Source organism: Gopherus flavomarginatus (assembly GCF_025201925.1).
Source record: "Gopherus flavomarginatus isolate rGopFla2 chromosome 13 unlocalized genomic scaffold, rGopFla2.mat.asm SUPER_13_unloc_1, whole genome shotgun sequence".
Classification (NCBI taxonomy): domain Eukaryota; kingdom Metazoa; phylum Chordata; order Testudines; family Testudinidae; genus Gopherus; species Gopherus flavomarginatus.
The window spans coordinates 4599068-4626028 of NW_026114609.1; the positions used below are offsets into that span (position 1 = coordinate 4599068).

General features: G+C 49.3%; 1 long non-coding RNA gene and 6 other non-coding genes across 7 annotated transcripts in view; 4 read left to right on the plus strand and 3 right to left on the minus strand.

The window, feature by feature from the left end:
• The window catches only part of LOC127041003 (uncharacterized), a 192378-nt gene that overhangs the window by 122686 nt on the left and 42731 nt on the right, over nt 1–26961 (minus strand). The window lies entirely within an intron of this gene.
• Nucleotides 969–1050, minus strand: TRNAS-GCU (transfer RNA serine (anticodon GCU)). The gene has a single exon. It is a non-coding gene; the product is annotated as a tRNA-Ser (tRNA).
• On the minus strand, nt 6357–6438 carry TRNAS-AGA (transfer RNA serine (anticodon AGA)). The gene has a single exon. It is a non-coding gene; the product is annotated as a tRNA-Ser (tRNA).
• On the plus strand, nt 8317–8388 carry TRNAC-GCA (transfer RNA cysteine (anticodon GCA)). The gene has a single exon. It is a non-coding gene; the product is annotated as a tRNA-Cys (tRNA).
• TRNAK-UUU (transfer RNA lysine (anticodon UUU)) lies at nt 11980–12052 on the plus strand. The gene has a single exon. It is a non-coding gene; the product is annotated as a tRNA-Lys (tRNA).
• Nucleotides 14910–14983, plus strand: TRNAT-UGU (transfer RNA threonine (anticodon UGU)). Its single transcript has one exon. It is a non-coding gene; the product is annotated as a tRNA-Thr (tRNA).
• Nucleotides 26794–26875, plus strand: TRNAL-UAA (transfer RNA leucine (anticodon UAA)). The gene has a single exon. It is a non-coding gene; the product is annotated as a tRNA-Leu (tRNA).

Below are 26961 nucleotides of genomic sequence, written 5' to 3' on the forward strand. Positions count from 1 at the left end.
GCTTAAAGCAGCACCCTGCAAGCCCCATATTCACCACTCTCATATAGTGATGATACATTTGAACAAAGTCTGCCTGATGAGGTATCATTTTAAAAATCTTGAACTGTTCATCTGTTGAACCTTAATGTCTTCTTGCATTCTGTGTGCTCACATTGGTTTGGGAAGTTATGAAGTTTGCTCTGTGTTCATTACAGAAATATGTTATGAGGTTGGGAAATGCCCCCCACCAGCCTTTCAGGTGCAAAAATGGAGAAGCCAGACTCACTGCTGGCCCATTAAAGGTGGCTACAGTCCCAAGGACTATCCCAGGAACCGTGAACAATGCAGACTTCACCGAGATAACACAGCAACAATGGACACTGCTTGACTCACATCATAGCAAAAGAGCTTTCTAGAAAGTTGGAAGAAACTATGAAAGAGGGGAAGAGACATCATGACTTGGCATCTCTCCCCCACAAATCAACAGCTGGAAGAACACCTGTATGACAAAACTGATTCATAAATCAGAAGATAATAATAATAATACATTCAAACCAAAGTCCCCAAATAGCTAGTACTGGTTTTTCAGCTGAAAATTTTCAGTTTGGGGAATTTTGTTTTCCCAGTCAGACCTTGCCAAGGGAAGCAGGGAGAAAATGTTTGAGTTGCCTCCTTCAGAGCAGCTTAGCCTAGACACTCTAGCTGTGGGTCACTGTCATGGCCTTGCTGAGAACTGGGGTATTTTAATAATTTGGGGAGGTCTCAGGGTGTTTGGGGGAGATTTTGAGACTGTTACCTTTTGAGATAGAAACTAAGACATACAGGACTAGAGAAATTTTTTTTTAGAAATCTGAGATTTAGACATTTTATTTAAAGCAAGGAGGTTTCTGAGCAGGCTTTTGTACAGCAGGACACAACATTGTTTGATCTGCCATTGTACCAAAGGGGAGATGGTTGTCTTGAAAGGAGGAGTGAAGACTAAATGCATCCAATGACGATGGGATTCGAACCCATGCGTGCAAAGCACAATGGATTAGCAGCCCATCACCTTAACCACTCGGCCACCTCATCTGAGATGTTAGAAAATGGACAGGATGAGAAATCTAAGGCCAGCAGAGATAGGGACACTAAGGTATTTTTAAATACTAAGTGGAAGCAGGGTTGAATGAGCTCCCCTCTCACACCTAGTGACCAGCTGTGGGAAAGGCTTCAGGAACAGACCATGTTTGCATAGACACACCTACTCTGCCTAGGTATGTAGCATCATGAGGCCGCTTCCACAAAATGACCAGTTTTAGCTGGTGGCGGGTTACAAATCACTTTAGCACTGAGTGGTATGAAATGTTATTATCCTTCCTGCATGAGTGAAGGGCAGCAGAACATACTTAGTCGGTCCTGATGGGTGAGGAATAGCTTTTATTGGACTGCATAGAAGTGATTCAGAACGTCACCTAAACCAGTGGTCCCCAAACATTTCACACTGTGCCCTCTTATCCATGGCTGTGGGCCCTCGGAGCCACAGTTGAAAACTGGGGCTGGGAGTGGGGTGTTGCTTGCTGAAGAGTGGGGTGCAGACAGGGGTAAGGGGGTCAAGGCCGAGCTGGCAGTCAGGAGCCCAGGCTGAGGGTGGGGTTGGAAAAGAGCTGGGACAGAGTCAGGTTGACTGGTGCTCCCTCCATGGGGGCTGGCTCAGCCCCTGAGGTGCCCCTATGAATCTTCCTCTTTGTTCCCCTAGGAGTCATGCCCCACATTTTGGGGACCACAGAACCCTACACGTTAAGCAGGGGCTAGTGATGCCAAAGCCCAGGGAAAGGGAGAACAAGTGCAGGGGCCCCAGCACTGGAAATAGGCCCCCTCACTTCTGTCTGTGGCTCTGCCCCCTGCCACACCTTCCACCCACGGCCCCATCCACTATGTCACCTTTGTTCCACCACTTCCCCCACTAGCCCCACCCTGTCACTCCTTTACCCCTGCCCCACTGTGGCCCCAAGACCAGAGAAGCTCTGTGCCCCTGCTGCAGCCCCCGGGCCGTAGCACGGAGTGAGAGCTCCTCCAGCCCTGGGGCTGACATGGGGGAGACTTTTCCAGGGGGACCTAATTTCTCCAGGGCCCCTAGTCATGGGCTCCACTGCCCCTTGGTGACACAAGGTTTGGGGAGGCTGAGCCCCCCCGAGTCTCCATTATGTGCTGCCCAGGCTACCGCTGCTCAGTGTGTGCCCAGTCTCTCTGTGTTCTCTGCTATTTGTGCCGGGGAGCCTGGCTGGCCTTAGGGGTGGGGTCCCCCAGCCGCCGCCCATGGCTCCAGGGGGTCAAAGGGCACTGTGTGCCAGTGCAAAGGTGCTCACTGCTCTCCCCTGCCCCAGTGCTCCTCCATGGCCCCATAGGGGGTTGGGGGGAGAGAGGAGCAACACTATGTGCTCCATGCATCCTGGTCACTTTCCCCACCGGGGCTGTGCTGTGAGGGGAGCATCAGAAGCTGCTGCTCTCTGCCCTCCCCTTATGCAGCCTGGCTGAGGAAAGCGACCTGGATGCAGGGAGCTCGGATGATGTTGCTTCTTGCCCCCGCACCCCACCCCCGCAGGTCCTAGGGGTGCCTGGAGGAGCAGCCTTCCAGGGAGGAGCGGGCAGCAACGCGAGCTGCTCCATGCACACAGGTCACTGTCCCCACGTGGGTGCAGGAGGGGGTGCAGGGGTTAGGGGTGAAGGGGGGCAGGAGAGGGGCAGTGCCTGGTAGCACAGGAGGGGAGTGTGGGACTTAAGGGCAAAGGGGACACAGTGTAGGGGTTAGGGCACAGGAGGGGGCAGGAGATAGGGGTGAAGGAGGTGCAAGTGTTGGGAGTGCAGGAGCTGGGGGGAAAGGGGGAGGGGGATCGTCCAGGGCCGATGGGGAAGTGCTAAAGTACAAGTTTTGCCCAGGACACCATTTCCCCTAAAGCTGATCGTTGATAACATTTCTTGCTGGGACGGGGAGGGGAGAGAGATGAGGCGTTTTCTCTCTGTTTCTTTCCTCTCCATTTTCTGCTTCTTCCTTCAATTCCAGAAACCTCCCTTGTGTTTCAGACTGTGCAGTGACACCTTCCCCACCCCAGGCCTCTGGAGCCTTTGGAGCAGAAAGATCCCAGGAGCTGATTAGGAATCCAGGGGTGAGTAGCTGGCAGGAAGGAGTCCTAGCAGCTCTTCTGGGAGTGCAGGGGAGAAATGAGTCCTCCTTCTCTAGATTCTCCCCATGGGGCTCTGGGGAGCAGGGAGCGTTGTGTGATAAATTCCATCCAACATCCCCCTTTGATCCAAGCTGAGGGGCGTCTCAGCTCTGCACGTTCCCCTTGGCAGCACCAAACAAGGGATGTTTTCCACTGTGCAAGAGACCCAGACAGGGACTGATGTGCTGGAGATATGTTGGGAAAGGGACTGTCTGAATTCCCAAGGCAGGAAAAGAACAATCTACAGTGACATCGTTAACCACAAACACACTCTAACCATAATCCAGCCAGTAGGGAAATGGGCAGGAATTCTTGCTGTTCAGCCATGGCCACATGTACAGAGCTGCACAACAGTGAGTGTGCTGGGGAAGCTGGTCTGAGCAAACAATTGGAAATGACCCTTCAGTGAGAACAGAACCAGAGTGTAGAAAGGCCCCTGTGTTAAGTGGTTGTGGCTGAGGGCTTAGGGAGCTGGGGTATGACACCCTAGGGGTCTTTCTGTGGAGGTTTGATTTTTCCCAGCTAGGAAAGGCTGGTGTGTCTTGTCTTCATGGCTGTACTTTCAGTGATGCAGGTTTCTCTACCCCATTGTTCCACGGGCATCCTACTAGATTGCCAGCTGCCTTTCAACTGCAGAGACTGTTTGTGTGCGGGGAGAGACAGTGTGTGTGTTGAGGTAGGTAAGACCGAATCATTATTATCCCTACTTGAAAGAGGGAGAAGCTAAGGCTGAGAAAGGAGAATTGACTTGTCTTAGGTCTCACAGCCAGTCAGTGGCAGAGTTGGGAAAAGGACTCAAGAGCCCTGATTTTGAAACTAACCATCAGATCTTGAATTTCATACATGGAATGACCTGAGTAAAGTGCTCTCACGTGAGCTCAAGACCAACAACAGTGCACAGTAATTATTCAGCAAGTATCTGAGGAGAACTGCAATGTTAGAGAGAATCAGGAACTGCTCAGAGACCATTAATGCAGAGAAGCAGCAAAATTCTTCAAACATATGACTGGTTATGACTTATTTACTTGGTCTTAAAAGAGAAGAACAAGGACCTGAGTCTCCTTCTTGTCAATAACCCCCTGCTCAGCCAATCAGGGTAGAGACTCAGGATGGGAGGCTGAGGGTTCTCACCAGAGAGCCCAAAGGATGGCCCAGGTCACCGGTGGGGATCACTGCCTGAGCATTATCTCAGCCGCACATTTTTGGGTGCACTTCCCAGAGTGGGAGCTACAGAGCACTCCACCGCAACACACACACACACACACACACACACACACACACACACTTTACTCTTGGTGTTGGGAGGGGAACAGGTGAAAGGACAAAAGCAAGAGACAAAGAGAAAGGAGGAAGGGATGGATGGAGGAAAAAGTGAAACAAAAAGGACAAACCCTAATGTCCCCAGTGATTCTAAGGGACAAAATCTCAGGTGTGGAATAAAATTCTGCCTCCTTAACCTCATGTTTTCCATGCCTAGCATTCAGCTGTCACCAGACTGATCAGACTGAACAGGTTTCAAACCTCGAGGAGGCTCTTACCTTCTAAACAGGAATGGCTGTTTTCTAGTAAAATCAGGCAAAGGGAAGGAGAAAATTTGAAAGAGATTCCTCCTGGCGCTCACGTACCTGAACCCGAATACTCTCTCAGTCCTCAAAGAGAGACCTGGAGAAGGAGACTTGCTGAAGCAAAGTCACAGGGGTCTCTGAGGTTTCCCTGGCCCCTCACCCCTCTCCTGCCTGGCTGATGTCAGCATCTCTCTGTGAGGTCATCACCTCCCCACCACCTTTGACCAATAGTCTGAGGTCCTGCAAAAGGCTTTTGTGATGTCACTGCCACACCCCTCCCTTGCTGTGCTAATGTCCTGCCCGTGGCCAGGCACTTTGGAGGTTTGAGCTACTCCCTGTGGATCACCTCACTCAAGGAGCGTTCGTTCTAGGAAGCAAGCCAGTAGTTTTGGATCATCTGCAAATTTTGTCACCTCACTGTTCAGCAGATCATTTATTAATATGTTGACTAGTCCTGGTCCCAGTACAGACACCACAAGATACCTGTTTCCATCCTGAAAACTGACCATCTAGTCCTATCCTTTGTTTCCTATCTTTTAACCAGTTATTGATCCACGTGAGGACCTTCCGGAGGTGAAAGTAAGCCGGTATGTTACAGTATGAGGTACTGGCAAGAGCCAGTACGCTGTGCCAGCCCGGCCCGTCTTCCCCAGGCTGGTGATTTAAAGGGCCCAGGGCTCCCTGGTGCAGTTGGACCCCGGGCCCTTTAAATCACCTCCCAAGCCCCCCTGCCAGAACCCCGGGGAGCAAATCACTGTCGTGGATGCTGCTCTCTCCCGCTCTGCGAACACAGAGCAGGGGCGGCAGAAGCTTCCTTACAGTGGGGGGGGGCACTGTTATCCGAACTGTGGCACCCCCATGACACTCCTTCCCTAAGGACCTCCACTCACAGCTCCTCTCCCCTCGAGGCCACACCCACAGAACGCCTCTTCCCCAAGACTGCACCCTTCCCCGCCTCCATCATTTGTCCTACCAGCCAGCAAAGAGTGGTGGGGCCATGGCCCTCTAACCCCCCTGTTCCAGCACCCCTGACACAGAGCTAAGCAGGCAGCAGTGTGTACGTGTATGTGTGTGTGTGTGACAGAGAGTGCTGTGCTGTGCTGAGCTGAGCCAGTGAGAGAAGGGGGGCTGATGTCGGGGCTGTCCCCTGCCTCAGGACTGGTTGCTTCCAGCAGCTGTCTGAACTTAGAGACAGTGTGCCGACATACTCACTCTTCTGCAATGCACACACTGTCTCTCCTCCCCACACACACTGTCTCTGCCCCAGCACACACATTGCAGTTGAAAAGCAGCTGGCAATCTAGTAGGATGCCCATGGAGCAGAAAACTGTATCATGTGATGCTGTACCAGACTGTGAGGCATTGCAAACCCTTCCCAAAGCACCCTGCAGCCAGTTGCACAATGGGATAGCTACCACAATGCACTGCTCTCTGTGGCCATCCAAGAGATGCTAGCATGGATGTGCTCTGGTGACACAGGGCATAGGGTGGACATGCAACAGCTGTTCAATTAAAACACTTTAACTAAAGCCATGTTACTCTTTCATCTAGACATAGCTTAAGAATGAGACAAGACTCAGCTCCATCAAAACTGAAGAACCACAGCTTCCTCCATAATTGGCAGGATTTGAACCTGCACAGGGAGACCCCAATGGATTTCTAGCCCATCGCCTTAACCACTCAGCCACAACTACTTGCTTGACATGTGGCTCTCACTGCACTCTAGTTCTGTTCTCACTGAGTGATCAATTCCAATTGTTTCCTCAGACCAGCTTCCACAACACACACACTGCTGTGCCGTTGTGTAAGTGTGTCCATGGCTGAACAGCAAGAATCCCTGCTCCTTTCCCTTCTGGCTGGAGCATGAGGAGAGTGTGTTCGTGGTTAATGACGTTGCTGTAGCTTGTCCATTTCCTGCCGTGATCATTCAGACAGTCCCCTTCCCGCCATATCCCCAGGGCTTTGCCAGGGGCTTGGTGGCTCCTTTCTTTCCTCACCCTGGAGTAAACTCAGCTTTTTATTCCATCCTTGATGTTTCAAGGAATAACAACAGATGACCAAAGAAAGAGGTGGACAGGGTGGGTCTCAGGAGAGGGGCAGAGAGGTGTGGGCGGTGGGCAGGTCAGGCCAGGGGAGGGGTAAAGAGATGTGGGTGGTGGGCAGGGCCGGCCTCAGGGGAGGGGTCAGAGAGGTACAAGCAGTGGGCAGGGCAGGTCTCAGGGGAGGGTCAGAGAGGTGCAAGTGGTGGGCAGGGCTAGTCTTAGGGGAGGGGGCAGAGAGGTGTGAGCGACAGGCAGGATGGGTCTCAGGGGAGGGGGCAGAGAGGTACGAGCAGTAGGCAGGGCAGGTCTGAGGGGAGGAGCAGAGATGTGTGGGTGGTGGGCAGGGTGAGTCTCGGGGGAGGGGGCAGAGAGGAGTGGGCAGGGTGAGTCTCGGGGGAGGGGGCAGAGAGGAGTGGGCAGGGTGAGTCTCAGGGGAGGGGGCAGAGAGGAGTGGGTAGGGTGAGTCTCAGGGGAGGGGGCAGAGAGGTGTGGGCAGGGGGGTCTCAGGGGAGGGCTCAGAGAGGTGTGGGCAGGGGGGTCTCAGGGGAGGGGGCAGAGAGGTGTGGGCAATGAGCAGGGTGAGTCTCAGGGGAGGGGGCAGAGAGGTGTGGGCAGCAGGCAGACCTTGGGGTAGAGGGTGGAGAGGCGCGAGCAGGCCTTGGGGGAGGAGAGGAGTGAGCGAAAGGTGGACCAGCAGGCCTCAGCCAAAGAGGAAGAGCAGGTGTGGGAAGTGGCCAAATGGGAGTGAGGGCAGAGCACAGGTGGGGCCTCAGAGGGAGGAGAATGAGTGAAGGGGGTGGAGTGGGGGGACAGCACCATGGTCTGGGCAGGGCCGCCCACCGGATTCAGGGGGCCTGGGGCAAAATAATTTCAGGGCCCCTTCCATAAAAAAAAGTTGCAATACCATAGAATACTATATTCTCATGGGGGCCCCTGCAGGGCCTGGGGCAAATTGCCCCACCTGCCACCCCTCTGGGCGGCCCTGCCCTCAGCCTCTTCTTGTAAGTCCTCTGTCCCCTAATCATTTTTGTTGCCCTTCCCTTAGACTTTCTCCAATTTGTTTCTGTATTGGGGAGGGGGGCGCGAAAACTGGACACAATGCTCCAGATGTGGCCTCACCAGTGCTGAATAATCACTTCCCTCGATCTGCTTGCAATGCTCCTACTAACCTAGCCCAATCTGACCAGTTCCCCATATTGAATGCAGACACAGCAATATTTGATAAATTGGTTCCTGTCCATTCAGGAGGTTATTTCCCACCTATTTATAAATAATGAAGATGCTCTAAGTGGAGGGGAGAGAGCTGTTCCGTCCGTGCAGTTAATCCATCTCCCCGAGAGGTGGTAGCTATGTCACTGGGGGAAGCTATGTTGGTGGGTGTGCAAGCTGTGGTGTCTACATGTAAATATTAAGTTTAATCAAACCCCATTTTTAAAACCTCTGTGGTCTGGGAATAGAAAAGGAGCTCTCTGAGGCGGAGCCAGTCCTTCAAAATCCTTAAGATCACTGACTTGCCTTTGTAAATGGCATGGGGGTATAGCTCAGTGGTAGAGTGTTTGACTGCAGATCAAGTGGTCTTTGGTTCAAATCCAAGTGCTCCCTTGCAAACCTGTTCTTCCAATTAAAAATAATTTTGTTTCCAGTATGTTCAGGAGCTCCACTAAATAGGGGTCCCTGAAATGAATAAACACACTCAATGCTTTCCTGTACAAGTGTGTAAAAACCTAGCAAACATGTCCCCCAGCTGAAATCACTTCCAATCCTCTAAGTGTCTAGGTTTGTTTTCATCAATTAAATGAAGACACATTTGCAGGTCCTTGGCCTCCATGGGCTACAATGTGCAGAAGAAGAAGAACCACATCCACTTGGGAGGAATGGACTAGTTTCTATTACATTTGGTAAATAAGTTGCCATGGGGACTGAAAACTCTACTGAAGATGGATAGGAGCCTGTTACAAAAATAAAATAACCAAGATTTACCAAACTCCCTGTGTCACATTCAAACCTCTCTTCATGCGCACAGTATCAATTGGGGCTCTAACAAATGTTAACCTTCCTGTAACACAGGTCATTGTTCCTTGTAACTTTCAGATGCATTCAAATGGCAGCTGTTTACAGGTCATGGGCTGCTAGTTCATGAGCAAGAGCAGAGCCTCTGTAAGTTTACCAACCATAGAGCTTGTTATGTCTGCATCTAAGTAAGTGCAGAGTTATTTCAATGGCTCCTACACTGACATCTGCTGCCCCTTCTGGCTGGTTAATTGCACTATTTGGAACTTGCTCCTAAAAGTGCACCCTTTCTGGGAGTGAGTCAAAACTGCCCAAGGAAACCCCATTGGGTTTCAAGGGCAGTTTGAGCAAAGAGGTGATGGGACAGCACAGGGGTCTCAGAGCTTCTCTTTCATCGCAGGGTCAGAGGGTGCTACTAGCATGATTGTGGGGTTCTCTTTCTGGCTGCAGGAGGAAAGAGGTGTGTAGTGGATTAGAAGTGGGGGCCTAGAAGTCAAAGAGAAAACATCTCCCTTTTCAGCTTCAATGCTCATTGAACAAGAACATGGCTTCTCATCTCTTAGGTTTCAGAGGAGCAGCTGTGTTAGTCTGTTTCCTCAAAAAGAACAGGAGTATGTGTGGCACCCTAGAGACTAACAAATTTATTAGATTCTGTTGCCATCATGTGGCCATTTCATTTCACTTCTTATTATTAAAAGGTTTGAGTACTTCACACAGAAACATTATTTCCTTGGGAAAGACGGAGAAATGGAAGCTGCATTGATTTAATCCTCTGAAAATTAAATAAGGATTAAAATATTCCCCAGACAGCTCAGTCCCAACCGTTCTTCCTCACTGCTGCCAGTGAAACTCAGTTCTGTCCCACGGCCCCAAGAACTGCTGGGTGGAAGTCCTGGGTCTGATGTGCAGTAAGAAAAAAAAAAGATAATGGATGTACCCTATCTCCTAGCACTGGAAGGAACCATTGAATCCAGCCCCTTCCTTCATTGGCTAAACCAGATAGTCTCTGCATAAAAGAATAAATGGACACAAATCAGATGTCAAGAATTATAACATTCAAAAGCCAGTCAGAGAACACTTCAATCTCCCTGGTCACTCGATTACAAACCTAAAAGTCGCAATATTACAACAAAAAAACTTCAAAAACAGACTCCAACAAGAGACTGCTGAATTGGAATTAATTTGCAAACTGAACATCATTAAATTAGGCTTGAATAAAGACTGGGAGTGGATGGGTCATTACACAAAGTAAAACTATTTCCCCATGTTTATTTGTCCCCTACTGTTACTCACACCTTCCTGTCAACTGTTGGAAATAGGCCATCCCGATTATCACTACAAAAGGTTTTTTCTCCTGCTGATAACAGCTCACCTTAAGTGCTCACTCTTGTTATAGTGTGTATGGCAACATCCATTTTTTCATGTTCTCTGTATATATATATATATCTTCCTACTATATTTTACACTGCATGCATCCAATGAAGTGGGTTTTAGCCCAGGAAAGCTGATGCTCAAATAAATTTGTTCATTTTCTAAGGTGCTACAAGCACTCTTCCTTCTTTTTCCAGATAAATTAATGGAGGTTAAGTCCATGGATGGGTATTAGCCAGGATGGGTAAGGAATGGTATCCCTAGCCTCTGTTTGTCAGAGGGTGGTGATGGATGGTAGGAGAGAGATCACTTGATCATTACCTGTTAGGGTCAGTTCTTCTGGGGCACCTGGCATTGGCCACTGTTGGCAGATAAGATGTGGGGTTGGATGGACCTTTGGTCTGACCCAGTATGGCCATTCTTATGTTCTTATGAAGGGCGGGGCAGAACTCTGGGACAGAGTTTCTGTAGTGTAGTGGTTAGCATGTTTACTTAACATGTAAAAGGCCTCTGGTTTGAATCCAGGCAGAAACAATGAGGGCTTAATTTTCCCAGCTCCTACTGGCCTGTCCCTGCTGTTGTAGGAGCAGCAGTGATTTCTATGCTCAAAAGGTCTGTTATACTTCCCCTGCTCCTGCTTTTGTCTCCTCTCCCTCACTGAATGCCCATGAAGTGGCTTTACCCTTCCCGCTCACTCCTGGACTACTGGAGGGATGAATGGGCTGGTTGAAGAGCAGAAGAGCTTCCAGGTAGACAAGGTGTCTGGGACTCTAATTAGGCAGCACTCACAACCCCAGAGCATGGACACTGCCCAAGGTGGAGTGTGACCAACCAGATGCAGCCAAGTCATCTCTAGTTGCAGACCATTAGGTGCAGGTCCTTAAAAGGAGAAGGAGCCATGTGCTCAGGAGAGCACTCACAGGCTTGTACCTCCAGTGAATGCCCTTTGCTCGGACCGCCTGGCCAGTGGTTCTCTGCGTTGTATTTCACTGTGCCTCAGGAAGACTTACCTTCATCACACTGTCCATAGCTGCGCTGTGGGACACTTACCTTGCAGAATCCTGACATCTCCAGTGCTGTGCCTGTCCTGGGAGCGTGAGTATGCAAGTGTGAGTGTGACACTCCCCCCCTTCTTTTTTAGAGCTTAGCTGTGAGTATAATAAATGTGCTGCTTTCTGCCAAACTCTGGTGGGTCATTAGTCCTCCCTACACTTACTAGCTAGCCCAATTTTGGGTAAAACCTGCGATAAACTCAACACCAGCAGGATAGAGGGTGGTGAAATGAGCTGAGAAAAAGCCTTAGCTTCAGTATCTCCCATACGGTCCATGCTGGAGCTCTTTTTTGATTCTGGGACTGCATGGTCACCTGAGCTGATCGGCGCTCCACGCTGGGCAAACAGGAAATGAAATTCAAAAGTTCATGGGGCTTTTCCTGTCTACCTGGTCAGTGCATCCAAGTTCAGATTGCTGTCCAGAGTAGTCACAATGGTACACTGTGGGATAGTGCCCGGAGGCCAATACCGTCGAATTGCAGCCACACTAACTCTAATCCAACATGGCAATACCAATTTCAGGGCTACTCCACTCATCGGGGAGGAGTACAGATGTTGGTATTAAGAGCCCTTTATATCGATATAAAAGGCTTTGTTGTGTGGATGGGTGCAGGGTTAATGCGATTTAATGCTGCTAAATTCAATATAAACTCGTAGTATTGACCAGGCCAGTGAGAGCAGCAGGTTTCCCCTATTGTTTCTTGCACTTGTTTTCTTCACTAGCTTTTCCTCTGCACCAAGTTGCTCTGGTTCCTTATGAGCCTGGCTAACTCAGTTGGTAGAGCATCAGACTTTTAATCTGAGGGTTCAGCGTTCAAGTCCCTGGTCAGGTGATAAACTACTCACCAAGCTCTTGACTGTCTTTCTGGAGTCCTCTTTGATGTTACTTTTTCTCTTCAGGATTTTCCCTTTCCTCAGAAGGACCTTCTTCTGTGTGGGTTTGAAGGGGCAACTTCCTGACAGCCCCTTTGTCCTTGCAGCCTGGAAGAATAAAGGCCTCTGGGCATATAGCATGTTCCTTCCCTGCACACACACACATACAAACACAGAATATTCCTAAGGAACTAGAATCACGTGCTGCCTTCCCCTTTCCTGCTGGATCCCCAAACGAGGATGCTCTTCAGCCTAAACCCATGTCCCCTCTTTTCCCAGTGCCCCTCAGTCCCAACCCTTAGTCCCTCCTATGCACACTGCTCCTCACTCCCAACCAGAGCCTACTCCTCTTCACCCTTCTCCTCTGTCCCTACCCACAGCCCCATCCTATTCCCAGTGCCCCTCAATCCCAACCCACAGCTCCCTCCTTCCCTCCAGCAGCAGGTGCTTCAGACCCCCGCCTCAGGAAGATTTTCTTGCAAGGTTTCATGTATGAATCTGCATGTGGATTTTACGGTATGTTGGAAATATGTTGGGTTGCTTGCCGAAATGATCACTTTTGCCTGGTGTTGGATTCCCAGTCTCCTTGTTTTTGGGGAAGGAGAAATAAAGCATTGTTATCCTTGTTGTGTGAATCGAGGGCAGCACAACTGTACTTGGCAGACCCCGACTGAGGGACTCACTCTCAATTCAATAGCACTTGCTAGGCAGTGGACAGGGGTTCCAAAGCCAAGTGGGCTAGGGCTTGGGTCCTCATACTAAAATTTAGATGTTAGACCAACTTTAGGATAGAGTGGCTGTGGAGGGATGAGTGAGTCCCTAGACAGCACAGTGAGTATGGTGCCTTCTTATTTTCCCCCTTTTCCACCCAGGATGGCAGGTTAACTGTACAAAGGCACCTCTGGGCTTGCACTGACTAAGGACAACAGCTGTGAGTAGGGTGCAGAGAGGGGATGGTTCATGTTAAAGGACTTTTGGTTGCTGGACTTACGAACCATAGGGGGAAGGACACTGCCCAGTTTATTTGGGAGTGGGTCTTTTCCTCATGGTTTATGTTTATGTGTTGGGGCTGCTGACATGACCTCTGCTAACCCTGGGCTTACGTTGCAATGTAGGCATACCGTGAGAGGGCATCTATACTGTGACAAAATCCCTGTGGCCTGTCTGGCCTGGATGATCTGATTTGGATTCCTGGGGCTCAAACTGGAGCCTAGACTCAGAGACCCTCACCCTTCGAGAGGTCTCGGAGGCTTGGCTCAAACCCAAGTGTTTGCACTGTAATTTTATAACCCTGCAGCACAAGCCCCACAAGCCTCAATCAGCTGACCTAGTGTTTGAGAATAGTGACTTGGGTGTGTTAATGGCAGTGTAGAAATAATGCTAGGCTATGTCCACACTGCAATGAAACACCCAGGGCTGTCCCATGCAAGCTCAGGCTCCCAGGGCTTGGGCTGTGGGGTGGTAAATTTGCAGTGTAGATATCTTGGCTCAGGCTGAATACTGGGCTCTGGACTCCACAAGGTTGGGAGGGAGTTTAGCAAGCAAAAATGGTAAAATGGCAGTGGAGTACTACCGTGGATTCAATGGCATTTCTCCATTGGTCTGTCTGCTTTGAGGCAGGGACAATAACACGTCCTGCTGCATTTGTTATTTCAAAGTGTGGTTTAGGATTTTCATTCTCACACACGGTGCACAAAACAGGACTCAATCCTCTGTGGAAACTAAATGAGCTGCTCACAGATTTTGGCAGCCACAATGAGCCATTTGGTGTGAGAGCCCAGACCTGCCCCTGTCCCAGAGAGATGGGGTCATCTGCAAGCAGCTTGGAACACTGATCTATCAGCTCTTAACTCCCAAACTTTCAGTAACTCTATTGTCAGTGCCTGTGAGTGTAATTTAAACCATAAGAACAGCCATACTGGGGTGGACCAAAAGTCCATCTAGCTCTGTGTTTTGTCCTCTGACAGTAGCCAATACCAGGTGCCCCAAGAGTTACTCACCAAGGCATCACGGGGAGTTGAATCAAGGATCTCCTGTTTACCAAACAGGGGCTTTAACCAGCTAAGCCATGGTACCTTCCTGTAGCTAAAATACAGTGTCTGCTCACACTTGACTCCCTGCCATCCCCACTGGGGACTGATAAACTTTGCATGTGTTTGAATTCTGCAAAGCAGAGGAGCAGATGAGGTTTTCCTTGCAGGTTGTGTGTGTGTGAATCTTTGGCCAGGTCTGCACTACAAAGTTATTTCAGCATCATTATATTGCTTAGATGTGTGAAAAACACACAACACTCCCTCGGTTGGCAGCTTGTGGCTGGTGTACACGCTGCAATGCCGCGTCTGGCGACAAAACTGCCTGTTTTGGTGACAAAATAAAATCACTTCGACAAGAGGCCTGGAGCTTTTTGCAGAAAACTTAAAGTGACAAATTGTCAGTGTAAATGCTGCTGGTTATCATATTGCCATAACTGGCCTCCACCAGTATCCCATAATGCCCGCCATGAACTCACCTGCCCTGCATTCCTGCTGCAAAGGCTGGGCCCCTCCCCTTTCATAACTCCAGAAAGTTCTAACAGCTGAGCTGCTATCTACACTGGGATTACCTTGATAGAACTGCATTGCCAGCCTAAGTAATGTAATTAGACCAATCTAATTTTGTAGTGTAGACCTGTCCAAAGAATCACACACACACCTTGGGAGCAAAACTTCACCTTCTCCTCTGCTTTACAGAAGCCAAACACTAGCAACACTTGTCAGGGCCCAGTGGGGCTTGTCAGAGAGTCAGGTGTGGGCAAACACAATGCTTTAAATAACAGCAGGCACCATGGCTTAGTTGGTTAAAGTACCTGTTTTGTAAACAGGAGATCCTGGGTTCAACTCCCAGTGGTGTTTTGGGGAGTGGCTTTTAGGGCACCTGGTATTGGCTACTGTCAGAAGACAAGATTCAGAGCTAGATGGGCCTATGGTTTAAATTACACTCACAGGCACTGTTAATAGAGTTACTGAAAGTCTGGGTGTTAAGAGCTGATAGGTCAGTGGTCCAGTCCCCTCAATGTGGTTTTACCATTTCCACTTGCTAAACTCCCTCCAAACCTCTATAAAATTACAGTGCAGACATAGGGGCTTTAGCCCAACCTCTGAGGCCCGGTGAGGTTTTCTGAACCCAGACTTCAGTGTGAACACAAATATCTGCACCACAGTTTTTAGCCTCTGAGCTTTATGTCCATGAGCCCAAGTCAGATGACCCAGGCCAGCCATGCTGCCATCTTTATCCCAGGAGAGATGGACTCTGAGGGCACGTCTCCATTGCAGTGGAAGCCCAGGTGTGGTACGCTGTGCTCAAAGCAGCACCTGGAAGCCCCATATTCACCACTCTCATATAATGATGACATGGTTTGTACAAAGTCTGCCTGGTGAGGTATCATTTCAAAAGTCTTGATCTGTTGAACATTAATATCTTGTTGGATTGTGTGTGCTCACATTAGTTGGGAAGTTATGAAGTTTTGCTTTCCGTGCGTTACTGAGATATGTCATGAGGTTGAGAAATGCCCACCACCAGCCTTTCAGGTGCGACAAAGGAGGAGCCAGACTCGCTGCTGGCCCATTGAAGGTATCCACATTTCCAAAGACTATCCCAGGAACCATGTACAATGTAGGCTTCTCTGAGATAGCACAGAGACAATGGACACTGCTTGACTCACATTGTATCAAAGGAGCTTCCTATCAAGTTGGAAGAAACTATGAAAGAGGGGAAGAGACATAGACTCATAGACTCTAGGACTGGAAGGGACCTCGAGAGGTCACCAAGTCCAGTCCCCTGCCCTTACGGCAGGACCAAATACTGTCTAGACCATCCCTAATAGACATTTATCTAACCTACTTCTAAATATCTCCAGAGATGGAGATTCCACAACTTCCCTAGGCAATCTATTCCAGTGTTTAACTACCCTGACAGTTAGGAACTTTTTCCTAATGTCCAACCTAAATCTCCCTTGCTGCAGTTTAAGCCCATTGCTTCTTGTTCTATCATTGGAGGCTAAGGTGAACAAGTTTTCTCCCTCCTCCTGATGACACCCTTTTAGATACCTGAAAACTGCTATCACGTCCCCTCTCAGTCTTCTCTTTTCCAAACTAAACAAACCCAATTCCTTCAGCCTTCCTTCATAGGTCATGTTCTCAAGACCTTTAATCATTCTTGTTGCTCTTCTCTGGACCCTCTCCAATTTCTCCACATCTTTCTTGAAATGCGGTGCCCAGAACTGGACACAGTACTCCAGTTGAGGCCTAACCAGCGCAGAGTAAAGCGGAAGAATGACTTCTCGTGTCTTGTTTACAACACACCCGTTAATGCATCCCAGAATCACGTTTGCTTTTTTTGCAACAGTATCACACTGTTGACTCATATTAAGCTTGTGGTCCACTATGATCCCTAGATCTCTTTCTGCCATACTCCTTCCTAGATAGTCTCTTCCCATTCTGTATGTGTGAAACTGACTGTTCCTTCCTAAGTGGAGGACTTTGCATTTATCTTTATTGAACTTCATCCTGTTTACCTCAAACCATTTCTCCAATTTGAACAGATCATTTTGAATTTTGACCCTGTCCTCCAAAGCAGTTGCAATCCCTCCTAGTTTGGTATCGTCCGCAAACTTAATAAGCGTACTTTCTATGCCAACATCTAAATCGTTGATGAAGATATTGAACAGAGCCGGTCCCAAAACAAACCCCTGCGGAACCCCACTTGTTATACCTTTCCAGCAGGATTGGGAGTCATTAATAACTACTCTCTGAGTACGGTAATCGAGCCAGTTATGCACCCACCTTTTAGTTGCCCCATCTAAACTATACTTTCCTAGTTTATCTATAAGAATATCATGCGAGACCATATCAAATGCCTTACTAAAGTCTAGGTATATCACATCCACCGCTTCTCCCTTATACACAAGACATCATGACTTGGCCTCTCTCCTGCACAACTCAGCAGCTGGAAACACACCTGGAGGAGAAAGACTGAACTGATTTAGAAATCAGAAGAGAATAATAACAATAATACTTTCAAATCAAAGTCTCCAAACAAACTAGCATTGGTTTTTCAGCAGAAAATTTTCAGTTTGGGGAATTTAGTTTTCTCAGTCAGACCTTGCCAAGAGAAGCAGGGAGAAAATGTTTGAGTTGCCTCCTTCAGAATAGCTTGGCTTAGACACTAGCTCTGGTTCACTGCTCTGGCCTTGCTCAGGTTGAGGGTATTTTAATAATTTGGGCAGGTCCCAGGGTGTTTTAGGGAGATGATGAGGATGTTACCTTTTGAGATAAAAACTAAGAAATACACTACTAGAGAATTTGTTTTTTTTAAAGAAAACTGGGATTTAGACATTTTATTTAAGGGAAGAGAGTTCTGAGTAGGTTTTGTTTGCAAGAGGCAACATTGTTTGATCTGTCATTGTACCAAAGGGGGAAGATGGTTTTCTACAACAGAAGGGTGAAAACTAAACTCATCCGGATAAGGATGGGATTTAAACTCATGCATGCAGAGAACAATGGATTAGTAGTCCATCACCTTAACCATTTGGCCACCTCATCTGAGCTGTCAAGAAAGAGACAGGAGGAGAAATCTAAGGCTAGGAGAGAGAGGGACAATAAGGAGTTTTTAAATACTAAGCGGAAGCGCGGGCTGAATTAGCTCCCCCCCTCACATCTAGTGAGGAGCTGGGGGAAAGACTTCAGGAACTGACCGTGTTTGCACAGATACACCTACTCTGCTTAGGTATTCAGCATCATAGGGCTGCTTTCCCAAAATGACCAGTTTTGGCTGGTGGTGGGTTACAAATCACTTTAGGATTGAATGGAATGAAATGTTATTATCCTTCCTGTATGAGTGAAGGGCAGCAGAACATACCTAGTCCGTTCTGATGGAGGGGTTGGTGGATGAGGAATAGCTTTTATTGGACTTTGTAGAAGTGATTGAGGACATCACCCTAAACCAGTGGTCCCCAAACATTTCACACTGTGCCCTCTTATCCATGGCTGTGGACCCTTGGAAGCCGCGTTCAAGAATCAAGGCTGGGAGTGGGGCTGTGGCTTGCTGGGGAGAGGGGTGCAGATGGGTAAGGGGGTCAAGGCCAAGCGGGAAGCCAGAGCCCCAGGATAAGGGTGGGGTTGGGGAAGAGCTGGGACAGAGTGAGGCTGAATGGTGCTTCCTCCGTGGGGGCTGGCTCAGGCCCTCAGGTGCCCCCAAGAATGTTTCTCTGTGTCCCACTAGGAGTCATGCCCCACATTTTGGGAACCACTGAACACTACACACTAAGCAGGGCTAGTGATGCCATAGCCCAGGGAAAGGGAGAACAAGTGCAGGGCCCCCAGCACTGGAACCATGTGAAGGGGCTGCAGAAGAGGGGCAATGGCTGGTGGCACAGGGAGTTAAGGACAAAGGGGGCACAGGAGGGGGCAAGATTAGGGGTGAAGGAGGTGCAAGGGTTGGGCGTGCAGGAGCTAGCAGTACAGGGGGAGTGGGAATCATTCAGGGGCAATGGGGAAGTGCCAAAGTACAAGTTTTGCCCAGGGCACCATTTCCCCTAATGCTGGTCCAGCAAACAATTGGAAATGACTCTTCAGTGAGACCAGAACCACAGTGTAGAAAAGCCCCTTTGTTAAGTGGTTGTGGCTGAGTGCTTAGGGAGCTGGGTTAAAAAACAACAGGCATCTCTCTGTGGAGGTTTGATTCTTGCCTGCCAGGCAAGGTTGGTGTGTGGTGTCTGCATGGCTGTATTTTCAGTGTCTGATAACCCATGGTGCCACAGGGAGCCAAGTCTAGACATATTCAGAGGCTCTTTGCCAGGGTTTCTCAAACTTCCTTTCACTACAACCCCCTTCTGCTGAAAAACACCTTACTACATGGCCCTGGAAAGAGGGACCAAGCCCCTCCACACTGAGCAGAGGCAGAGGAGACAAAGCCTGAGCCCTGCCCCAGTTGGGGGAGGGCGAAAACCAGAGCTTGAGGGATTCAGCCCTGGGTGGTGGGACTCAGACTTTTGGCTTCAGCCCCAGGCACCAACAAGTCTAATGCCAGCTCTGGAAACCCCATTAAAACAGGGTCACATCTCACATTGGGGTCCTGACATAGTTTGAGAATCACTGCTCTATGCTGAGGGGAGGGAGTTTTCCTGTGCGTGTAGTTGATTCACTTCCCCAAGAGGTGGCAGCTATGTCAGTAGGAGAAGCTATATCGGTGGGTGTGCAAGTTGTGGTGTTTACCACATTTAAGAAGTTTAATAAAACCCCATTTTTAAAACCATCTGTGGTCTGGGAATGGTAAAGGACGTCGATGAAGCAGGGTTTGTCCTTCAAAGTCCTGGAGATCACGATTCCATGCACCTATTGTCATGGGGGTATAAGCTCAGTGGTAGAGTGTTTGTTTGCAGCTCATGCTGGTCCTCACTTCAAACCCCAGTGTTCTTCTATAACTTTCTTTCTTTTTTTTTAAAAAAAGGAAAACATTTTCATTTCCATTCTCCATTATGTTCAGGAGCTCCACTATACAGGGGGAGGGGCTTAGATATGAATGTAAACATTCAACATTTCACTGTCCAAATGCATAAAAACCTAGCGAAGCTGTCCATCAGCGGAAATCAGTTCCAATCCTCTTAGTGTCTAGTTTATGTTTTCATCAATTAAACAAAGGTATCATATGAATGTGCATTTGCAGATCCCTCTTCTCTAGGAGCTATGTTATGCAGAAGAACAAGAACCACATCCAGTTGGGGTTCAGGATTCTGATGAGCAAAGAGCCAACAAATGTTCTGAGGGCTGGAGAAAAATGCCTTCTAGTGAGCTATTGAACGAGCTCAACCTGTTTAGCTTATCAAAAGAAGATTGAAAGGTGACTTCATTGAAGTGTTGAAGGGCCTTAATGGAGAGAAAAGATTGGGTATGAAAGGGCTCTTTAGTCTAGCAGAGAAAGTCATAACAAGACCCAATGGCTGGAAGGTGAAAAGAGACAAATTCATATTACAAATAAGACACAAATATGCAACAGTGAGGATGATTCACCACAGGAACAAGCTACCAAGGAAAGTGGTGGATTTGCCATCCCCTGATGTCTTTTAATGAAAACTAGATGCCTTTGTGGAATGTGATTGCCCCCAAAGTAGCTATTGTGTCATACAGGAGGCCTGCGATATGCAGGGGGTCAGATTAGATGCTCTAATGGTCTCTTCTGGCCATAAAGTTGACTAATTTCTGAAAAACTGAGTATAGCGCTGGGAGCAGCACCTGATGTACTACTGTCTAGCCGGCTTGCTTCCTAGAACGAATTCTCCTTGAGTGGGGTGATCCACAGGGAGTAGCACAAACCTCCAAAGTGCCTGGGCCGGGGCAGGACATTATCACAGCAAGGGAGGGGTATGGCAGTGACATCACAAAGGCCTTTTGCAGGACCTCACACTATTGGTCAAAGGTGGTGGGGAGGTGGTGACCTCACAGAAAGATGCAACATCAGCCAGGCAGGACAGGGGCGAAGGGCCGGGGAAACCTCAGAGACCCCTGCAGCTTTGCATCAGCAAGTCTCCTTCTCCAAGTCTCTCTTTGAGGACTGAGAGAATATTCATGTTCACGGATGTGAGCGCCAGGAGGAACCTCTTTTGAGTTTTCTCCTTCCCTTTTTGTGATTTTACTAGAAAACAGATGTCCCTGTTTAGAAGGTAAGAGCCTCCTCGAGGTTTAAAACCTGTTCAGTCTGATCTCTCTGTTGACAGTTGAAATCTAGGCATGGAAAATACAAGTTTAAGGATGCAGAATTTTATTCTGCACCTGGGATTTTGTCCTTTAGAATCACTGGGGACATTAGGGTTTGTCCTTTTTATTTCACCTTTTCCTCCATCCATCCCTCCCTCCTTTCTCTTTGTCTCTTTCTTCTTTTGTACTTTCAGCTGTTCCCCTCCCAACACCAGGAGCGGTGTGTGTGTGTGTCTGTGTGTGTGTGTTGTGGGGGAGTGCTCGGCAGCACACACTGTGGGAGGTCCACCCAGAAATGTGGAGCTGAAATAGTGCTTGGGCAGTGATCCCCACCGGTGACTTGGGCCATCCTTTGGGCTCTCTGGTGAAAACCCTCGGCCTCCTGTTCTCAGTCTCTACCCTGATTGGCTGAGCAGGGGGTTATTGACAGGGAGGAGACTCAGGTCCTTGTTGCTCTCTTTGAAGACCAAGGAAATAAGTCAGAACCAGTTATATATTTGATGAATTCTGCTGCTTCAGTGCATTAATAGTCTCTGAGCAGTTCACGATTCTCTCTAACATTGCAGTTCTCCTCAAATACTTGCTGAATAATTACTGTGCACTGTTGTTGATCTGGAGCTCATCTGAGAGCACTTTATTCAGGTCATTCAATGTCTGAAATTCAAGATCCGATGGTTAGTTTGAACATCAGGGCTCTTGGGTCCTACTCCCAACTCTGCCACTGGCTGGCTGTGTGACCTAAGACAAGTCAATTCTCCTTTCTCAGCCTTAGCTTCTCCCTCTTTCAAGTAGGGATAGTAATGATCCGCTCCTACCTACCTCACAGTGGGTGGAGGATGGGGATCCATTGAAGAGTGTCACTAGGAGTAGTGCATAATATGAGGTGTCCTATCACGTTTACTCAGAGCAGATTATGACATAATAGAATAGCTGAAATAGTCTCTTTTATTTGTATTTTTTCATTTTGAAATTGTTAAGAGCAGCAACTACTTAGCTCAGAGTGAAACATCTTAACTCATGTTTGTAATCTAAGTGTCTCCTCTTTGTGTGCAACGAGGCAATTTAACACACTCTGACAAACAGGAGATGCTTTTGTTTTGCAACAAAATATTTTTGCAAAGAACTTTCATCCCATTTATTTTGATTTCAAGAAAGAAAGTGGTTTAGTCTGAATGGAATTTTCTGATAGAAATGGTTTCAATTAAATTTCTCCACCTATCTCAATTCCTGAGCTCTATCCCTGTCCTCTGGGGACAGTGGGGTTTGCTGGTTGTTAGAACAGGAGTCAGGACCTGAGGCTTCTCTTTCTGGCTCTGCCACCGCCTTGCTGTGTAGGCCCTTGGGTAGGTCACTTCTCTTCTCTGGAACTCAGGCTCCTCCCCATCTGTCCAATGGGAACAGGGACAGTTCTCGAACTCTGGGCAGTCCTTAGCCTGAGTGAGATAAGTGGCGTTAAAACCCTCTGTGAAGGAGAAAGGGGAGTTTCACGGTGTTTAGCACCAAGGAATTCTAAAGTTTGCTAAAATGTCTAGTCTGTGGAAACAAGAAATGGTTGGGGCAAAACTTTTTAACCACTGCCTTTTTTAAAGCCCATTCATGGGTGTGTGTCCCTATCTCTCAAGTACCTGGGGTTCTTTCCCAGGAGGAGAGAAGAGATTCCTGCCTCTGTTTTTGTGGCCTTAACAAACCAGGTTTTGTGCTCCAGTTCTCGTCTGAGATCCCTGAAGAAGAACATCTTCCCACCCTTCAACAAGACAGGACCTATCTTTAAAAGGGAACAAAGAGAACTCTGAGACTTACTAGCTCGCCTCACTTCCATAGCTGGAGAGATACTGGAGTACATTCTTAAACTATCAGTTTGTCAGCAGCACCAACAGGATAGTTTGGTTCTTAGGACTAGTGAGCATGGATTTGTCAAGAACAAATCATTCCAAACCAATCCTCTTTCCTTCTTCGGCAGGGTTCCGGGCCTAGTGGAGGTGGGTAAACAGTAGATGGAATCTAGCTCGGTGTTACTAAGGCTTTTGACGCAGTCCCGTAGGACAGTCTAACAAGCAAACGAGGGAAATGTGGTCTAGATGCAATCAGTGTGATGTGGGTGCAGAGCTGGTTGAAAGCCCAGACTCCAAGAGCCCTTCTCCATGTCTGGCTGTCCAACAGAGAGGGTGTACCTGTTGGGTCTGGCAGGGATCAGTCCGGGGTCTGGTACTATTCAATATTTTCATTACTGATTTGGAAAATGGAGTGGAGAACATGCTTCTAAAATTTGCAAATGACACCAAGCACTTTGGATCACAGGACTGGAATTCAAAATGCCCTTAACAAACTGGAGAATTGGTCTTCTTGAGCCAAACTCCATGGCTGGGCCCCTCTCTCTAGACTGGGATGAAGTGAAACCCCAGAGCCAAACACTCCTCCTCCTCCTGGGCAGTGCGCTCCGCCCTTGAATGGTCAGATGCTGATTAGCACTGTCAGAACAGCGTTGTCTGGGAGATTCTCCCAGCACTTTTCAATAGCGGGAAAGTATGAAATCCCATCAATGGAACTCAGGAGTCCTGACTCCCAGTCCGCTGGTCCAGTGTCTCCAGCGAAGCACACTCCCTCTCAAAGGCAGGGGGAGCGGCCATGAGGGCCTGCTTGCAATTTCCTGCTGTGAGAGGGAGTGTGCAGCAGTGGCTAGCAAAGGGGCCTGGAAAGAAGGACTGCTGGGTCCCATCCATACTTCTGACACTTGGTGTGACCCTGAGTCAGTAGCTTCCCCTCCCCTGGCTTGTTTCTCATCAGTAGGGTTTGGGGTCGCAGTCTCAACAGCCCAGGGGGATTGGGAGGCTCCAGGAAGGTGTGTAAAGTGCTGGGATTTCAGGATCCCGGAGGTGCTGTCACCCCTGCACTAGGGTGATGTTCTGCACCCCCTGATGCTGGCCAAGTTTCTCCTTTCCCTGGCAATAAGACAGACTCTTGTTTTCACAGGCAGCTGATCACCCAGTGTCATCACCCTGCCTGCTGGCTGGGCAGGGTAACTCCTCAGGTCACCACCCTCCTCTCCAGCCTGTCTTGGGCTTGGAGAGTGAGGAGAAGGGCGAGGGATGACATTGAACATCTTCCATCCATCGCTTCATCACCAGAGCAAGTGAGTGGCATTAGGGCTCCATGGTGGCATCCCCTGTCTGTCTGGGGAGAGGCAGAAAGAGGGGGAGAGAATCTCTCCCAAAGGACATTAGATTTGCAAACAGCCCCCAGGAGCCCCTCACTCTCAGACTGGGGAGGGGCTTCTCCAGAGCCGTCTCCAGCGTGTTTGGCAAGGTCCCAGCAAGGGGCTCCCAGCCCTTCCCTCGTGGGAGACTGTTCCCCAGGCTGAGAGTCTCTGAGCTGGGCCAGACCCGGTGAGCTGCTGAGCATGGAAATCAATGGGAAACGAAGGGGCCCTGGCCTTGCTATGTCTAGGGACTTTGAAGTGGGGAATGGTTTCCCAGGAGAAGTCTGGACTCCTGAGTTCTGTTCCTTCTCTAGCCTGGGCGGGGGATGGGTGGGAGGAAGTGTGAGTGTTTCCTGGGCTGGCAGGAGGGAGCTGCTTGTCCAAAGTGACCAGTAGTCTTTGTGATTGACCCCAGTGCTTGAAAAGGACGAGACTACCCAGTTCTTGCAGCCCCAGGGATCATGAGGGGGAAGGTTGAGGGGGAGCAGATCATGGAATAATCTCCTGCCAGTGTGTGTAGCTTGCACTCCCTGCACCCCTGTGGGGGGGGGGAGGAGCTGCTCTGGCTGGAGCAGGGATGGGGAGAGACCAAACAAGTTGGTTAGTGAGAGGCTGCCTTGACCCCAGACTCACGTCTGCTCCCCGCTCGGTTCCAGGATGGCCAGGCTCCTGAGGACGTTCAGGAAGAAGGCTCTGCAGGCGGCCCCAGAGCCTGTGGGAAGCAGCTGCCATCTTCCCCAGGAGCGGAGCGGCCCCACCGTCCCCAATGGTGGGGAAGGAGCTCTCGGCCGGGCCAGGAGGTGGAAGTGCCCAGCCTTCTGGAAGAGGAAACCTGCTCCCGGTGCAGGCGCCTAGGTGGGAGAGGCACCATCAAGACCAAAATGGAGCTGGGCCAGGATGCAGCTGGGCAGGCAGGACCCAGCCCAGGAGCGGAACCGGGCAGGGTGGTTCCGGGGCTTGTTGTGTGGGCAGCAGTTGCCCCAGGAGTCCAGCCCCGATTTCCAGCAGGAGGCATCGCCCTGCGCGGTCAGTGGGGACCTTCCAGCCTTCCCAGGGCAGGAGGTGGAAGATCCCTCTCCCAGCCCCAGCAGCTCGGCCCGCTTCCTGTGGGACAACAGCAGCGCCTGGAACTTGGACAGCAGCGAGGCTGACGGTCGCTTCTGCTTTATTCCAGGTGAGGAGCCTGGCTGGGCTCGGAGGGGTAAGGAAGGGGCTGTGAACACTCCGGGCCCAGGCCATCGAGCAGTGCTATGGGGGTGGGTCCCCAGCTCAGGTGTCTGGCCTGAGCCACTGAACCCCACTGACACTAGATGCTGCCACTTTAATCCTTGATGCGCCATTGGGTTGGGGGGGGAGTATGGGAGGCACCTCCCAGGGAGTCCAGGATTGTGGGTGGAGGGGTCTCTTTGCTATGGACTCCTGAAGGAGTTGGGGGCTGATGACACCGAGGCTACTTGGAATCAAATACATTTGAGATACAAGTACATAGCCCATATTCATAACTTCAAACACAAAAATGGAACACACATACAGCCAGCATAATTATAACCAGCAAATCATAACCTTTTCATAGACACCTCACATGACAATCTTTGCACAATATTTGCTGCCCACATATAACAGTGGTGGCAACAATGATCTCTACGGTCCCAGTTCATATTAATAACATCACAGAAGGCTATAGAGAAGTGGGAGAGAGGTGTCTTCCAGCCGGCGTGTCTCGTCCGTTTCTCCCTTGCCGCTTGGGCCGAGGTGCGAAGGGAGCGAAACGTCCCCAGGTGAAGGTTTTTCGCTCGACCTTGAAGATTAAGCCCGACCCCCCAGCATGGCTATGTCTGGGTTGTCCTGGGCTCTGGGGGCAGAGGGCTGAGCTGGGAGAAGGGGAAGATGAGGGGATTTTGTCTCTGATAGATAAGGGTTTGTCAGGAGGAAGTTGTAGGTCACATGCTGGGGGTGTCAGTGAGATTTGAGCTGGGGCAGCAGCAGCAGGGAAGCAGTGTGTGTGTGTTTGGGGGGATTCACTTGGTAAAAATGAAACTGCCAAGCCGCTCCCTTTGCTGGAGCAAAAGCCTCTCATTTATCTCCTCAACTCCCTTCCATGAAAATCTCCACCCCTCCCCTGGTGCTGAGAGACCCCCTTTACTCCCATGGAGATTTGTAATTGTTCTAACTCTTACTTTGCGTTGTCCAAATAGTTTTCCCAGAAAAATGATCAAGGACATTTCAAATGAGAAAAACAAACGAAACCAGAGAAACTCCCACCACACACAGTTTGGGTCTGAATTTTTCTACTGAAATTTGGAGATAATAAAACTCCTTCCTCTGTTGGCCAGAAACCAAAGCTAGACCTCCCCTGCTGTAGCTGTGACTTCTGCTACCAAACCACCAATGTGCTGTCTCCTCTTGTGAGACATTTCTCTGCACAATACTGCTGCTAATCGAGTTATTGATTCCAGGCAACATTTTCCTTAGCCTGGTTCCATATGTCACTGGTTTCTATAGCAAAGGTCAGTCCCTAGCCCTGTGGTCCAGACATCCTCATTCACATCAGGCTTCAAGTTGAGAATCATTTCCTATTCCCGCTCTGTGGGAGGGGAGACTTTAAAACGCGCTCTCTGTGCGACTGAACATGGCTAAGGAAAGAGAACAAACCCAAATCCCCCCTGTGCTTTGGGAGCCAGGTTTGGGGTGGGAATTCTGTAGTTCAGATGACTTCACACCTGGTCATTGTGATTCTTTACCAGTTTCTCTGGCATTGAGGCACCTTTATGCTTCAGCTTTGATGGCTAAGTGGTTAAGGTGTTAGAGTTAAAATCTAATAGGGTTCCCCTGCGCTGGTTCAAATCCTGCTCACAGCGAGGCCCGTGTTTTAGCCAGTATCTTATCTGGGTAATTCCCTGTGTACAACCCCCTGAGACACTCTCAAGTCTCTCCCCACCCCAAG